Source organism: Myotis myotis, unplaced genomic scaffold, assembly GCF_014108235.1.
Source record: "Myotis myotis isolate mMyoMyo1 unplaced genomic scaffold, mMyoMyo1.p scaffold_m19_p_13, whole genome shotgun sequence".
Taxonomy (NCBI): Eukaryota; Metazoa; Chordata; class Mammalia; order Chiroptera; family Vespertilionidae; genus Myotis; species Myotis myotis.
In genome coordinates this window covers 19,300,708-19,316,143 of record NW_023416317.1, presented here as the reverse complement: position 1 = coordinate 19,316,143, position 15,436 = coordinate 19,300,708, and positions in this window count along the sequence as shown.

Genomic DNA, 15,436 nt, shown 5'->3' with positions numbered 1-15,436 from the left:
CTTAAAGAATTAACACCAATTCTATACAATCTCATCCAGAAAATAAGAGTGGAGAAATACATTTCAGTTTGTTTTATTTAGCTAGCATTACCTGATACCAAACAGATCAATATCCCTTATGAATTTAGACACAAAAATCATTAAAAATATCAGCAAATCTAATTTGCTATATGCAGTATGTAAAATTAATTATAGACTATGACCAAGTGGAGTTTATTCCAGGGATGCAAGGGAGGTTTAATAATTTTTAAAAATCAATCAATGTTATCCCATATATTAACAAAAAAACCCATGACAATAAAAATTGTTATAAAAATCATTTGACAAAATACCCATTCATGATTGAACCTCTGAGGAACATAGCAATAGGCAAAATTATCCTCAACTTGATAAAGAACACACACAAAATCTACAGCCAGCATTGTATTTAAGGGTGGAAGACTGCATGCTTTCCCACCTAAGACTGGGAGCAAGACAAGGAGGTCTGCTTTCACGTTTCTTATTCAACACAGTGCAAAATGCTCTAGCTAGTGTAAGAGGTTAATGAACAGAAATAAAAGGCACATAGATCAGAAGTGAAGGAATAAGGCTGTCCCTATTAACAAATGATATGATTGTCTACATAGAAAATCCCAAATAATCCACAAAAAATCGCCACCTAGAACTAAGAAGCAGGTTCAGCAAGGTCACAGTATACAAGATAAACATATAAAAATTAATTGCATTTCTATATACTGGAATGAACACATGGACTCCTGAAATTAAAAACAATACCAGTGCCCAAGCTGGTTTGGGTCTGTGGATAGTGCGTAGGAGTGGGGACTGAAGGGTCCCAGGATTGATTCCGGTCGGGGGCATGTACCTGGGTTGTGGGCTCAATCCCCAATGGGGGTGGGGCATGCAGGAGGCAGCCAATCGATGATTCTCTCCCATCATTGATGTTTCTATTTAAGTATATTTTTTAAAAAAATACCAGTGATACTCATTACATAGCAACTAAACTCTTGGGCATTTATTTGAGACAAATGAAAACTTAGGTTCACAGGAGACCTAAGTCCTATGAATATATATAGCAGCTTCATTTATAATAGCCCAAAATGGCAATAACACAGATGGCCTTCGGTGGATGGATTATGCAAAAATAAGGACTGCCTGTATTTTTTTCTTATGAAAGCATGAAACTTACCAAAATTTTAAATATTACCTCAGCTCTTCTAAATTGGAGTACAGAAAATGTGGTCATTTTGCACATATTACATGCTCACATACTATCTCACACATTAGGGATTCAATGAATCAGAGGGCATGGATGTGTAAACAAACTCCACAGAGGTAGGAGGAGGAGGACAATCACACAAGTGACATTTCAATCAGTAACAGTAAATATATATATAAATAAACAAACATGCATAGAGAATTTAGCAAAGTACTTTGCAGCAGGTAAGCACTGGATGAGTGGTGGTTATGACTTACAACAGTTTCCCCGATTTTGAAGTGATTATTCTCACGGCCTCCGAACATATGATACCTTTTCCACACAGATTTTGTTAGAGAATTTTGAAATATAAGAAACTCCTCATACCATAGCTCAACCTTTTCCAATATTTTCGACATTAAATCATTTCCATGACAAATACACCCACTGGTAATGTTCCAGACTAGCTGACTGATGACAGAAAGTATGATACTGAAGGAATCTTAGAAAACTTTCAATAATTGATGCCTTTGTGTGTGGGGGTTGGGGAGGTGGAAAAAAGAAAATAGCTAATATTTTAATCTCTGGAAATTAGAAATTGTATTGAACTATGCCAATCATGTAATAAATAAAATATAAACATGACTTAGTGATGACTGCTGTAATGTCCTTCTCATAATTTAAAATTTCATTATCCTCAACTGTATTATCATAATAAGCTTAGATGTACATGATATAAAAAAGGATCTATTTTGAAAGTGATATCTTACTTATATATACATTACATAATGCCAAGTGAATTCCCTTCTGCAATGCTTTCAAAAGACATTTGAGAATAAAATATAGTATACAGCCCAGCCAGTGTTGCTCAGTGGTTGAGCATCATCCATTCCCAGTCAGGGCACAGGTTGTGGGCTTGATCCCCAGTGGGGGGCATGCAGGAAGCGGCCAATCAATAATTCTCTCTCATCATTGATGTTTCTGTCTCTCTTTCTACCCTTCCCTTCCTCTCTGAAATCAATAAAACAATATTTTTAAAAAACAGTACACAAAGTGCTGAGGTTTAGGGGAGTACACTCTCAAATGTCACCTAAATAAATGGTACAGCAATCAATTTTTTATTTTCATTCTTGGCAATAATAATCAACTGACTTCACATTAGGATTAAATTTTCTGATTTGACCCTACTTTAAGGATTGCACTAAGACCCTCCGACAATACTGCTAATATAAAAGTCAGTTTACTCTCAGCCCAGATAAACAATGAACCGTAAAGATTTCACTTTATTTTAAATAAAGTATTGCATCTTAAAACAGGGACACTTTTTATATAATATTTAAATTCTCATGTCATCAACTCTGGCTATAATAACAGGTTTTACTAATTGACAATTGAAGAATATTCATATTAGAAGCAGCACAAATACTTCTTGTCTCCTTCCAGTCTGAAATAATTATTCTCCTTTATAAATTCCTGTAACATTCATCTCTGACTTTCTAGTGGCATTTACATTATTTATACTTTGAATTATGATGATTAATGCTCAGATATTATCTCCCTCCCTGAACTTTGTGCTCCTTAATGTTCTTTAACACATAGCTTTATTTCTCTCTTCGAGCCAAACTCAAACCATTACCAACAATTAGATGGTCAATAGGGATTGAACAAAGGAAAGTTATTTTCTTTGGTGTTTTATCCTAAAGGTGCTGTAATTATAATGTATGAAAAAATAATGCTCACAAGATTTCAGCCAAGGCTTTCACTGAACAATGAACAAAATTTTCTAGCTAATGTGAAGAATAATAAAAAAATTTTAACATATGAAAAATCATCCAACTCAATTATAACAACAGCAAAAAACACAAGAAATCTGATTAAAATAATGGGTAAAGGAACCAAATAGACATTTTTCTAAAGAAGACATACAAATGCCAACCTGAAAAGATACTCAACCTCACTAATCAGCAGAGAAATTCCAATCAAAACAACAATGAGACATCCCCTGGGATAGGGCTATCATCAAGAGAACAAGAGATAACAACTATTGGTGAGGATGTGGGAGAAAGGGCACTCATGTGCACTGATTGCTGGGAATGCACCAGTAAATTGGCACAGCCACTATGCAAACACTATAGAGGTTCCTGAAAAAATTAAAAAATATGTATACCATATGGTCCAGCAATCCAATCCCACTTCTTGGTACACAAACAAAGGAAACGAGAACAGGATATGGAAGAGATATGCACCCCATGTCACCGCAGCATTATTTACAGCAGCCACGACATGGAGACAACCCGAGTCTGTCAACGTAAAAAAGATGTGGTGCAGATGCGCAATAGAGCATGACTTAACCGTGAGGAAAAAATGCGATCCTGCCATTTACTACAACATAGATGGGCCTGAGGACATTATGCTCAGTGAGATACAGCAGACAGAGGAAGGCAAATACTGTATTATATCACTTATACGTAGGACCTAAAACAGTGGTTCCCAACCTTCCTGATGCCGCGACCCTTTAATACAGTTCCTCATGTTGTGGCGACCCCCAATTTCATTGTTACAAATTGAACATAATTAAAGCAGAGTGATTAATCACAGAAACAATATGTAATTATATATGTGTTTTCTGATGGTCTTAGGCGACCCCTGTGAAAGGGTCGTTCGACCCCCAAAGGGTCGCGACCCACAGGTTGAGAACCGCTGATCTAAAAGAAGCCAAACAGGTAGGAACAGAATAGAAAGGTTGTTACCACAGGCTGGGTGTAGGAGAATTAGACAGATGCTATTAAAGGGTACAAATGTGCAACTAGATGACAATTCTGAAAATCTAATGCACTGCCCAGTGATTACAGGCAACAATGCTGCATTATATGCTTCAAAGATGATACTAGAGGCCCAGTGCACTGATTCATGCACCAGTGGGGTCCCTTGGCCTGGCCTGCGGGGATCAAGCTGAAACCAGGTCTCTGACATCCCCCAAGGGGTCCTGGATTGGAAGAGGGTGCAGGCCAGGTGATCGGGAACGGGGAGGGGGCCCAGGAGGGCTTCAGGGCATGTCCAGCCTATCTCACCCAGTCCCAATTGGTCGGACCCCAGTAGTAAGTTAACCTTCCCCCTCAGAGAGTCTGCCCCCTGGCGGCCAGTGTGTGTCATAGCGACTGGTCAAACGGTCAAATGAACAGTTGGACAGTTAGCATATTAGGCTTTTATTATATAGGATGATACAGGTGTTAATTAAAGCTAGGTGGCAGTCATTATGTAAATGTATAAAATGAGCATATTGTACACCTTAAACTTACACAATGTTATATGTCAACTAAATCTCAGTAAAACGTTCATATACATACATATTTATATATACTGGGACTATACTGTGGAAGAATTCCAATGACAGATTATAAATCTGCTTATTTTTAATGTTACAAAATCAAATTTCTTTAAAGGATATTATGTTATGCTATTTAATAACAATGTCTTGTCTTTAATAAAGTAGATTTCTAAGATAAGGAGATATATCTATCCCACATACCCATTCATACTAAGTTAGTACCTATATCAATTTAAATTGAATATTTATTTCACCATCTGTTGAGTGACAAAATCTTATTTATACCATTTTATAAATAATGTATCCAGAATAAAATTGTCTATGTTCCTGAGGCTGATATGAGTTCATAAATATGTAATGTAATAAGTCTAAAAGGAATAATTATGCTTTTCATATTCACACATACTGAATATGTTGGCTATCATATATTTTTAGCTACTTATAAGTTCATAATACTTTAGGTATTATTGCAACAACAAAAACAAAATATTTGTCCTGTGGGATTTTATGTTTGGAGAAGTAATTTTTTAAAAATATTTTAGAGCCAAGAACTTTAATTTATCAGTAGTTCAAATCTGTCTTAAACTAACTCAAGGCACTGCACAAATCACACCTAGTGAATTCTCTAAATAAAACTTAAATTGGTTTCAATTTCTAAAATAAGTAAATGCATTTTATAGTTTTTCAAAGGACACAGAAATAGATTAATATATGTTAAAAACTTACCCCCAAAGTGACATTATTATAGTTCACAAATAATTAAGAATGAAAGTCTTAGAGATACAAAGATGTGCCTTCCTATTTGAACATCCCCCATCTCTTCTATCACCAATCACGGAAATATGAAAGTTCATAGCACCTCTGTGTCACACTATATCCCAAATTTTGAAGCTGCCTTACTACTGAGATAGAGTGGCACATTTTTGGGGATTCATAAAGTAGAACATATATTTGTTAAAGAAAAAGCTAAGACTAAATTGCCTTTGGGCAATTTAAGCTTTGGAAAATCTGTCTAGGAGAGACTCCAGGGAAATTTAAATGGATCGATCCCCAGGCTAGAGATGTTGAGATCACATTTTGTCATTATCAGAATGTGCCCAGTAATTGTCCCTAGGCAGCCATGTATGGGATGGGATCTCTTGGTCTGCATGCTTTGGGTCTGGGATTCTTTTAGGAGATTTGAGAAATCATCCTTTCCTATACATAGCAAGGACTAAGTAAGATGGAATTTAGCTGGACTGGAGGACCCAAAAGTTGGAGACCCAAGAAGACACCTGACTTATGGTGATTTGCCCAGTAGACTCTCACTGACACAATCTTCCCTTTATAAACAAAATTCTGGAAAATAATGACCCAAACTTGTTAAATTCTATCTGGTAAATGCTTCCAACATATTCTTCTCTTTAGAGCACTCCTTTCAAGAAAAATTCCCTAAAACAGTTCTCTGATTAATAGAAACTCATCAAAAAACCATGTGCTAGTTAAGAGCATTATTTCTGGAGTCAAACCCACCTGAGTGTGAGACCCAGCTTATGCTAAACTTTAACCATGTATCCCTTTACCTCCTTGTATCTATATTTTCCACTGTGAAATATGGTTAACAATAATATTTACCATATAGGATTATTACAAGGATTAAATAAGACAATACATGTGTAGTTCGTAGAACAGTGGCAGGCATGAATTCAATACTCAACAAATGTTAGCTGCATTTAGACATAAAAATAAACTTGTAAAACTCTTCATAACAATAATCCTTTTGTGAAATTACCATGATTGTGAGAATATTAAAGGCTCCGAAAAGTACTTAATTAAAGATATATGTTTAACCTAGTCATTCCCCAAACCTAAAGAGCACATCATTTAATGACTCATTAAACTAGTTTTCTTTTTTAAAATAATTAAGTTGTTCATTTTCAACCACAGTTTGCATTCAATGCCATTCCTTACCAGTTTCAGACATACAGCAAATTTCTTATCCTCCAGGCACAGAGCTGGCAAATTTTCCTTTTGTACAACGTCTGTAGCTTACATTACAGATCTGTCTCAAATCATTAGTTCATTTCTCAAGAGCAAAACATTATTATTTAGCTTTCCCTTGTCATGTCACTTTCATGTCTGGGTCAGATAAGCTTGGATAAGATCTTCCTTCAGGAATTTTTGTAGTGTTCAGTTTCCCACACAAAGTGCATCCTCAATAGAAAAAAAAAAAAAAAAAAAAAAGCTCAGAGCTGTTAAATGTAGGTTTAAACTGTCTAAATGGCTGTACTACTTGAAAGCGTTTCTTAAATCCTTAAGGCAATGTAAACCAGTGGTGACTGAAAGCACTAGTCATTCTGAAATTTAACTCTTTTGTATCAGTATTCTGAATAAAATTTCACTTATCAAACCTAGGCGAGACCTTTGCAATAGTGTCAACAATAAAAATTAAGTTTAAAAAGTCTAGCTTTTATAAAAGAGGAGAGTGAGCCTCTGAGAGATTAAGATCACACAAGCACAGATGCAGAACCCAAATCTGTATGAACTGCTCCAACACTGCTGATATTCAGGGATCCTATGTGAGGTTTTAAGATAAGAAGAAAGGAGATCTGGGGTCAGAAAACCCTGATTTAAATCCTAGCTTTTCTTCTCACTTGAGCCAAGTCTCTGCTTTTTCATCCACTGTTAGTGTCATATTACCAAGACTTATAGATTAGAAATTTTAGATTAGACTGTCCTCACTTTGCCTGGACAAGCTCATGCAGAACCATTGGTCCAAAGACTGTATTTTGCTTTTGGAATTTTTTTGAGATTCAATTGCCTTCATTGTTTTTATCTGCTAGATTCTTGTTACTTTGAATATGTCTCTTCTCCTATCTTATGTGCAAAATAGAGTCAGATTTTTACATTTCCCAAGTTGTTTGAGGATACCTCATTGAAGACCCCCAATAACCAAAACCAGTATCCATTTTCTGAAGTAATCAGTGAAGCCACAGATTGAACTTCTGTTAGTTAGCTAAGTGGACTCTCTTTAGAGAAGTTGCAGTTTTGACCCATGGAAGTTGCTCTCATGCAGACAGGATTCCTTTTGCTTTCTCAAAAGTTAAAGATTTTTAAATAATTTAAGTTTTTTGAAGTTTCAACAATATAATTTCTAATTAATAACTTATTAAATTTTGAAGATTTGTTTTCTACATTCTTATACTGTTCAATACAATGGTTTATAGTATACTCAGAGATCTGAGCAATCTGTACCACAATCAAATTTAGAGTATTTAATTACTTCAAAAAGAAATCTCATACTCTTTAGCCATCATCCCCCAATCTAGCCATCCCCCTAGCCCTAGGCTATCACTAATATACATTCTATTTCTACAGATTTGCCTATTTTATATAAATGTATTCATACAACACACAGTCCTCTGTGACTGGTTTATTTGATTAACATAATGTTTTCAAAGTTCACTCATGTTTTAGCATGTATCAATAGAGTAGTACACTCTCTTTTTATATGTTTACAATTTTCTCTTATATATTCCACTTCCCCTAAATTTTCCCGAGAGTATATTTATGTATATATTAATAGATGTGTGTGTGTGTGTGTATATATATATATATATATATATATATATATATATATATATATATATCATACATATACAATGGTAATATATACATATATTTCAATATATTTCAATGTTTCAATTATGGTAGACCTATTTTAGCTGATTTATGCAGATATAAAAATTAATCAATTTTTAATATTCTTACATGTATTATTAGGCAATGAACAAGGTCAGGAGAATATAAACATTTCACTACCAATAACAGGTTGTGCTGGTGAATAACAGAACAATTCTATGCAAAAATTTACACCTGCAAAATGGAATAGGAAGAGCAGGTACCAATGACTCTGGTTCTACATGGATCCCTGTAGACTAGGGTTCAATTTGAGGACCAGGAAGTTTAACACCTGCGTGAGCTTCTCCTCCCGTTAAAGTATAGGATGCTTTCTTCCCGGGGTCTCGTCTCTAACTGAGTATTTTCGGTGTGTCCAAGTAAGCCAGTTATGCAAAATAGCTGTGATGTGGGGGCGGATCAGACAGACTTTTAAACTGCTACATCGCTGAGGCTTTAAGTAATTACTAACTTATGCTTAGTTTTATTTGACTTCATTCACAAAGCTGCTTTCAAAATAAAGAACTAACAAGCCACCATGTAAAAGCCAATCTCCCTCCCCCCCGCCCAAACTAGTTGGAGGGTACAGATTTTTTAAATGAGCAAAATTTAGCCAAAACCGGTTTGGCTCAGTGGATAGAGCGTCGGCCTGCGGACTGAAGGGTCCCAGGTTCGATTCCGGTCAAGGGCGTGTATCTGGGTTGCGGGCATATCCCCAGTGGGAGATGTGCAGGAGGCAGCTGATCGATGTTTCTCTCTCATCGATGTTTCTAACTCTCTATCTCTTTCCCTTCCTCTCTGTAAAAAATCAATAAAATATACTTTAAAAAAAAAAAATTTAAAATTAACATAGTTCGTAAGACACAAAATTTTTACTTTAAGATACATAAAGCAAAGCATATTGTTCTTTATTATTTTAAATTGAATGCAAAGAGAAAAATAGTAATTCATATCCCTGAATCCATGTTGCAAAGCATTTTCTTTTAAATATATAATTGGAAGCCCAGCCACTTTTTTGCTTTCCACTGATAGCTGAGGCACAGTGCCTTCTAGAGATGTCAATATGATGGCCACCTGTCAGATGGAGCTGTGCTTCCATTGCCCAATCCCCTCACATCACTGTAGAAAATGCTGGAGAGCTGGGATGCAGTTCACACATTACAGTGTCCGTGTGATAAGAACAAACATCTGTTCCCGCTCTGGGAAGGAAACCATGCAGCTTTTCTGTGAAATGATTTACATAAGCACAGGGAGTCTTCGCTACCTGTCAACAGAGGATTCCTAAAACTAAAGATGATTTTTGGATCAGTCCTTAGATTTGCAAAATGGGAAAACTTTTCATGTGCCAGTAACTTGACAATTGTCAAATATCAACTTAATGAGTTAGGCACAATTTCCCCATTTTACAGATGTGAACACTGAGGTTTGAAGTACCTTCTCCCACAGCTATGCAGACGGTAAGGAGTACAAACACATCTGAAAATTAATATTTCAAAACAAGCCAGATTACCGCAGGGTTCAGCCTCTCAAGCTATAAAATAAAATGTTTCTATGAGTTCAATCTGATTTCTCCCGGACTTCATTTTCAGAATTAAGCCTACACTTAAATTTAGTTAAGGCTAAACTTAATAGTTCCTTACATATTTAGACCTTATATCTCAATTACTTCAAACTTTAAATTCCTGTTTTCAAATGAAGAATCAAACCATATGTGACAAAGGCTTTTGATCACCAATTCAAATCTCTTCTTTTAGGCATTAAAATTAGTAACTCACAAAAAGGTTGCTCAGGCCCAGAAATAAAGCCAGATGAGATTAAATCAATTAGTACATGGGGGCTGGGGTGGGGAATGGAATATTTGTCCTAAATCAGCTCAGTGAGGCTGCAGGGAATAATGTGTTGGCAGTCATCTTGCAACCAGGAGAGGAACCAGCCTTAGAAGGTGGCTGAAGATAGCCAAACAATCTGTGTCCTTGATGGTGTCCTGAAGCCATTACTGGTGCCATGCCTGGAACCTGCCTTACCTTTGAAAATCCTAGTTTTGGAAAACAATAAATTGCTTTATCAATAGGTCAGTTGGTGTCAGTTATGTTTTGTTACTTGCAGCCTAAAACATTCTGACTAATCCATCATATACCAGAGTTTGTGTTAGCAAATGTAGTCATTGATTACATTGGCTAAATCATTTATTTCCTTTTGGAGAACGCCGAAACTTGCAAATGAATTTTCCCACTGTCTGACTCTTCGAAGAGTATTTGGGAACACATTGCAAAAAATTTAGCTGAGCAAGGAAATAGCCAAAATATCAAACAAGCAAATTCCAAGTTTCTGATTCCAGTGAGGGAAATAAAGAAATAAAGAGCTCAAAATGAAAATGAAATTGGTGACTCAGAGACAGTACATAAATAATGGTCCAAAATGGCCCTCAAAGGACTCATTCACCTGTGGTAGCATCATCCAAGCAAAGGATAAAACTGAAATAGCTAAGATGCCATAATACTTCAGAGCTGGGTATCAGCTAAGGGGTTTTGCCAAATGCTGGCTTGGTATTCACAGGCAGTCCACCAACAGCCTCCTCACATATTTCCTCTTGAAAGTGTCAACACTGGCTGATAAAAAATTATTATCTGCATATGGTCATTTTTCTGTTTAAATCTATTCCTGTTGGATTGTACAAAGTGATAGGCCAATATGTTTTTATCCATGAATGATAAATTCAACAGAAATAAAGGAGGCCTGGGGGAAATAACAGTGTGCTATGATCAACTCTGCAAGATTTTTACCACTAACACATCAACCACCATTGAGGAGAGGAAAGAAGAATGTCTCTTCTCTTCACTCCAACCACTAACTCTTTTCCCCTTCATTCTTGGAACCTCTTCCTTAAGTGGAAAATCCAATCCCTCAAAAGAAGTGCTGAAGGTATACTCACATTCATAGTCTCAGAACCCAGCATATCACCTGACATCTAACAGGGCATTGATAATAGCTACAGGCTCCATGACGGTGGGAATAGATGTGTGTCACTCACTGTCGTATCCTGAAACCAAAGCAATGGACACTTGCTGATCTTAACAAATGTTAGTTAAATGCACAGGGGCACTTAGAATTGAGCAGATTCTCAACAAAAGATTATGAAATACATACACTTTTCGTGGTAAAGCTGTCCACATTTGCAAATTTCCTTGGTCGCCTCAACCAAACTTATTAATTATTAAGTGAATATTTATCAGCTTTAAGGATCAACTTGGTTTATTAAACATGCTAAGGAATCAAATTAAGTAGTATTTTGGAGATGTTTCTGTGGTTTATTAGAATGATTAGTTTGACTTTAGTCATCTCATTTCACCTTCCTTAGCCTCATATTCAGCATTTGTTAAGTAGTACGTGTAGGGGAAGGTGAAGAAATAAAGCTGTAACAGTATCTAACACCGAAGAAAGAGAGTATATGCAGTTAGAAAAATCCTTTTTGCTTATTCTTTTAAAACTGAGATAATATTCATATACCATAGATATTATTCTTTTTATTTATTTTTTAAGCAAATAAATTTAAATTTATTTATTTCTCCTACTCCCCACCTCCTTCTCTGGGAACCACCAACCTGTTCTCTGTATTTATGAACATGTTTTCTGTTTTTGTGTTTGTTTTATTTAGATTCCACTTATAAGAATGATCGTATGGCATTTGCCTTTCTCTTTCTGACATTTCACTTAGCATAATGCTTTCTTGAGCCCAAATGTAATTATTTTCTTAATTTTATTTTTGGATTAGTAGTGTATAAAAAATATAATTGATGTTAGTATGTTCGTCCCATATCTTGCTACCTTGCTGACGTTTTTCATCAGCTCTAATAGTTTTTAGTTAATTACTTATGATTTTCTATATGAGCCTAATTAGGGGTATGTGTTTTTCTTTTTTTTCCCTTTCTATTAAATGTATTGGGGTGATGCTGGTTAATTAAATTATACAGATTTTGGGTGTACAATCCCACAGCACATCATCTGTACACACTGTATTGTGTGTTCAGTGTCAAGTCTCCTTCCATCTCCATTTATTCCTCCTATACCATCCTGAGGAAAGCAGTATGAAGTTACTTCAAAAAATAAAAAATGGACACCGAAACTGGTTTTGCTCAGTGGATACAGCGTCGGCCTGCGGACTGAAGTGTCCCAGGTTCGATTCCGGTCAAGGGCATGTACCTGGGTTGCGGGCACATCCCCAGTAGGGAGTGTGCAGGAGGCAGCTGATCGATGTTTCTCTCTCATCGATGTTTCTAACTCTCTATCTCTCTCCCTTCCTCTCTGTAAAGAATCAATAAGATACATTTTAAAAAATGGAACTGCCTTATTATTCAGCAATTCCACTACTTGGAATTTCTCTGAAAAATCTGGAAACACTAATTTGAAAGAATATATGCACCACTATGTTCATTGCAGCGTTATTTACAATAGCCAAGATTTGGAAACAGCCCAAGTGTCCATCAGTAGATGAGTGGATAAAAAAACTGTGTTACATTTATACAATGTACTGGGCCATAAAGAAGAAGAAAATCTTACCCTTTGCAACAGCATGGATGGACCTGGAGGGCATTATGCTAAGTAAATAAGCCAGTCAGAGAAAGACAAGTACTATATGATTTCATACTCATATGTGAAATCTAATGAACAAAAGGAACTAAGAAGCAAAACAGAGACAGACTTATAGATAGCAGGGTGACAGCTGGGGGCAGGGGGCTGGGGATTGGGTTGGAAGTATGTGTGTGGAGGGATTGAGCAAAATAGAAAAAAAAGAGGAATACTCAAAATTAAAGGACAACCCACTGAATGAAAGGACATATTTGCCAATGATACATCTGATAAAAGGTTAATATTCAAGATTTATTTAAAACTTATGTTCTGACCAGGTTTGGCTCAGTGGATAGAGCGTTGGCCTGCAAACTGCAGGGTCCCAGGTTCGATTCCAGTCAAGGGCATGTACCTTGGTTGCAGGCACATTCCCAGTAGGAGGTATGCAGGAGGCAGCTGATCGATGTTTCTCTCTCATCGATGTTTCCAACTCTCTATCCCTCTCCCTTCCTCTCTGTAAAAAAATCAATAAAATATACTTTAAAAAAAATAAAAATAAAACTTATAAAATGCAACACTAAAAAACAAACAGTTCAATTAAAAAATGGGCAAAGGACCTGAATAGACACTTCTTCAAAGGTGCTCAATGTCACTAATCATCAGAGAGATGCAAATTAAAACTACAATGAAATATCACCTCACAACTGTCAGAATGGCTATCCTATATAATAAAAGGGTAATATGCAAATCAACTGAACGGTGGCATGACCGGTCGCTATGATGCGCACTGATCACCAGGGGGCAAATGCTCAATGCAGAACCTGCCCCCTGGTGGTCACACGAGCTGACGGCTGGCGAGCACAGCAGCCCGCCTCCGTGGGGAACAGGACTATGCTGTTAGTCAGACATTCCTGAGGGCTCCTGGACTGTGAAAGGGCACAGGCCGGGATGGGAGAACCCTCCCCCCCATGCATGAATGTCATGCACCGGGCCTCTAGTCAACAATAAACCAACAAACAACAAGTACTGGCCAGGTGGTGAAGAAAAGGGAACCCTCATGCACTGTTGGTGGGAAGGGGTATGTATTTAAATTTCCACATATTTGTGGATTTCTCAAACTTCCTCCTGTTAATTTCAATTTTCTTTCCACTGTGGTCAGAGAAAATGCTTTGTCCTGCCACCTCCTGTGGCTTCCGGAATGCTAGTTTCCATCATGATTGCGAGTTATAGTTTTCCAGGGCTCCTTTAGAACTGAGAAGGGGAAATAAGAATAGGGAAAGTTAAAATGCCACAACCCTTCTTTTCTTACTGTGGTTTTTCAAAAATGCTATTTTTCTTGAATTTCCACTCCTTGCATTGATGAGAGCCTTTGGTTAATTTCCAAAGTTCTGAAAAAGTTTATTCTGACTTTTTTTTTAAAAAAATCAGTGTTCTCATTGCTTTTATGGAGGAAAGAATTTTCAGAAGTCATTTTTCTGACATTTTTGTTGCTATCACCCAAAATATTAATAAAATTCTCTCATCCAGTGACAAGGGTAAAAACAGGCTTCTATATGATAGCCATATTTTCTGTCTCTTAAGATGTTTCATTGTCTTGCTGTAAGGGGTAACACTGAATTTATACAAGTCCTAATTTCCAAGCTTCTTCAAAGGAAGCAGGCTTGTTGAAGTTAAAAATATAGAAAAGAAGCTTACCCAGGAGAATTTATGTTTTTTTTTATCGTGTATTTTATAGTTAGTTGAAGGCAAGAGGAAAAAAAAACCCAAAGCTATATTTTACATATTAAAATCAACCTTTAAAAATGTGGAAGAAAAGAATTATATAAAGAATGTGACAAACAATCTATATTCACAAATTTGGGTAATATCATTTGGAGAGTAAAGAAAAGCATACCCTGTATTCTGGGGAATATTCAGACACTGTGTCGTGGAGTTTCTGCGTGTGTGTTGTCATGCATGTGCCTGTTTTCCTAATATGCAGAGTTTAAGAATCACTGTGTCTAAGATTTGCCAGAGCCAATGGTATCATTCTAGATAATTTTCTGTCTTTATTCATTTAATATTTGCTAAAAACCAATTAAAGGTAATGTTATTATGAATGATTAAACTGAATATACACTAAGTCCTAGCCAGTTTGGCTCAGTGGTTGAGCATCCACCCATGAACCAGGAGATCAGGGTTCGATTCCTGGTCAGGGTACATACCCAGGTAGTGGGCTTGATCCTTGGTAGGGGGCATGCAGGAGGCAACTGATCAATGATTCTCTCTTATCATTGATGTTTTTCTCTCTCCTTCTCCCTTTGTCTCACTGAAATCAATAAAAATATTTTTTAAAATATATACACTGAGTGGCCAGATTATTATGACCACCCCATCAGTACTTCACTGGGCCACCTTTTGCCTTCAATACTGCCATGATTCTTCTTGGCAATGACTCCACGAGATGTTGATAGGTGATGGGAGGAACCATGCCAGATGAATAGCATTGTCCAGTACTGTGAGATTTGATGGTTGTGGCTGCCTGATGGCTCTTTTAACTTCATCCCACAAATGCTCAATTGGACTGAGATCTGGTAATTGCGGGGGCCACCTAAGCAAGGTAAAGTCTCCCTCATGTTCTTGAAACCACTCCTGCACAATACGAGCACCGTAGCATGGCGCATTGTCTTGTTGGAAGAAGCCATCTCGAT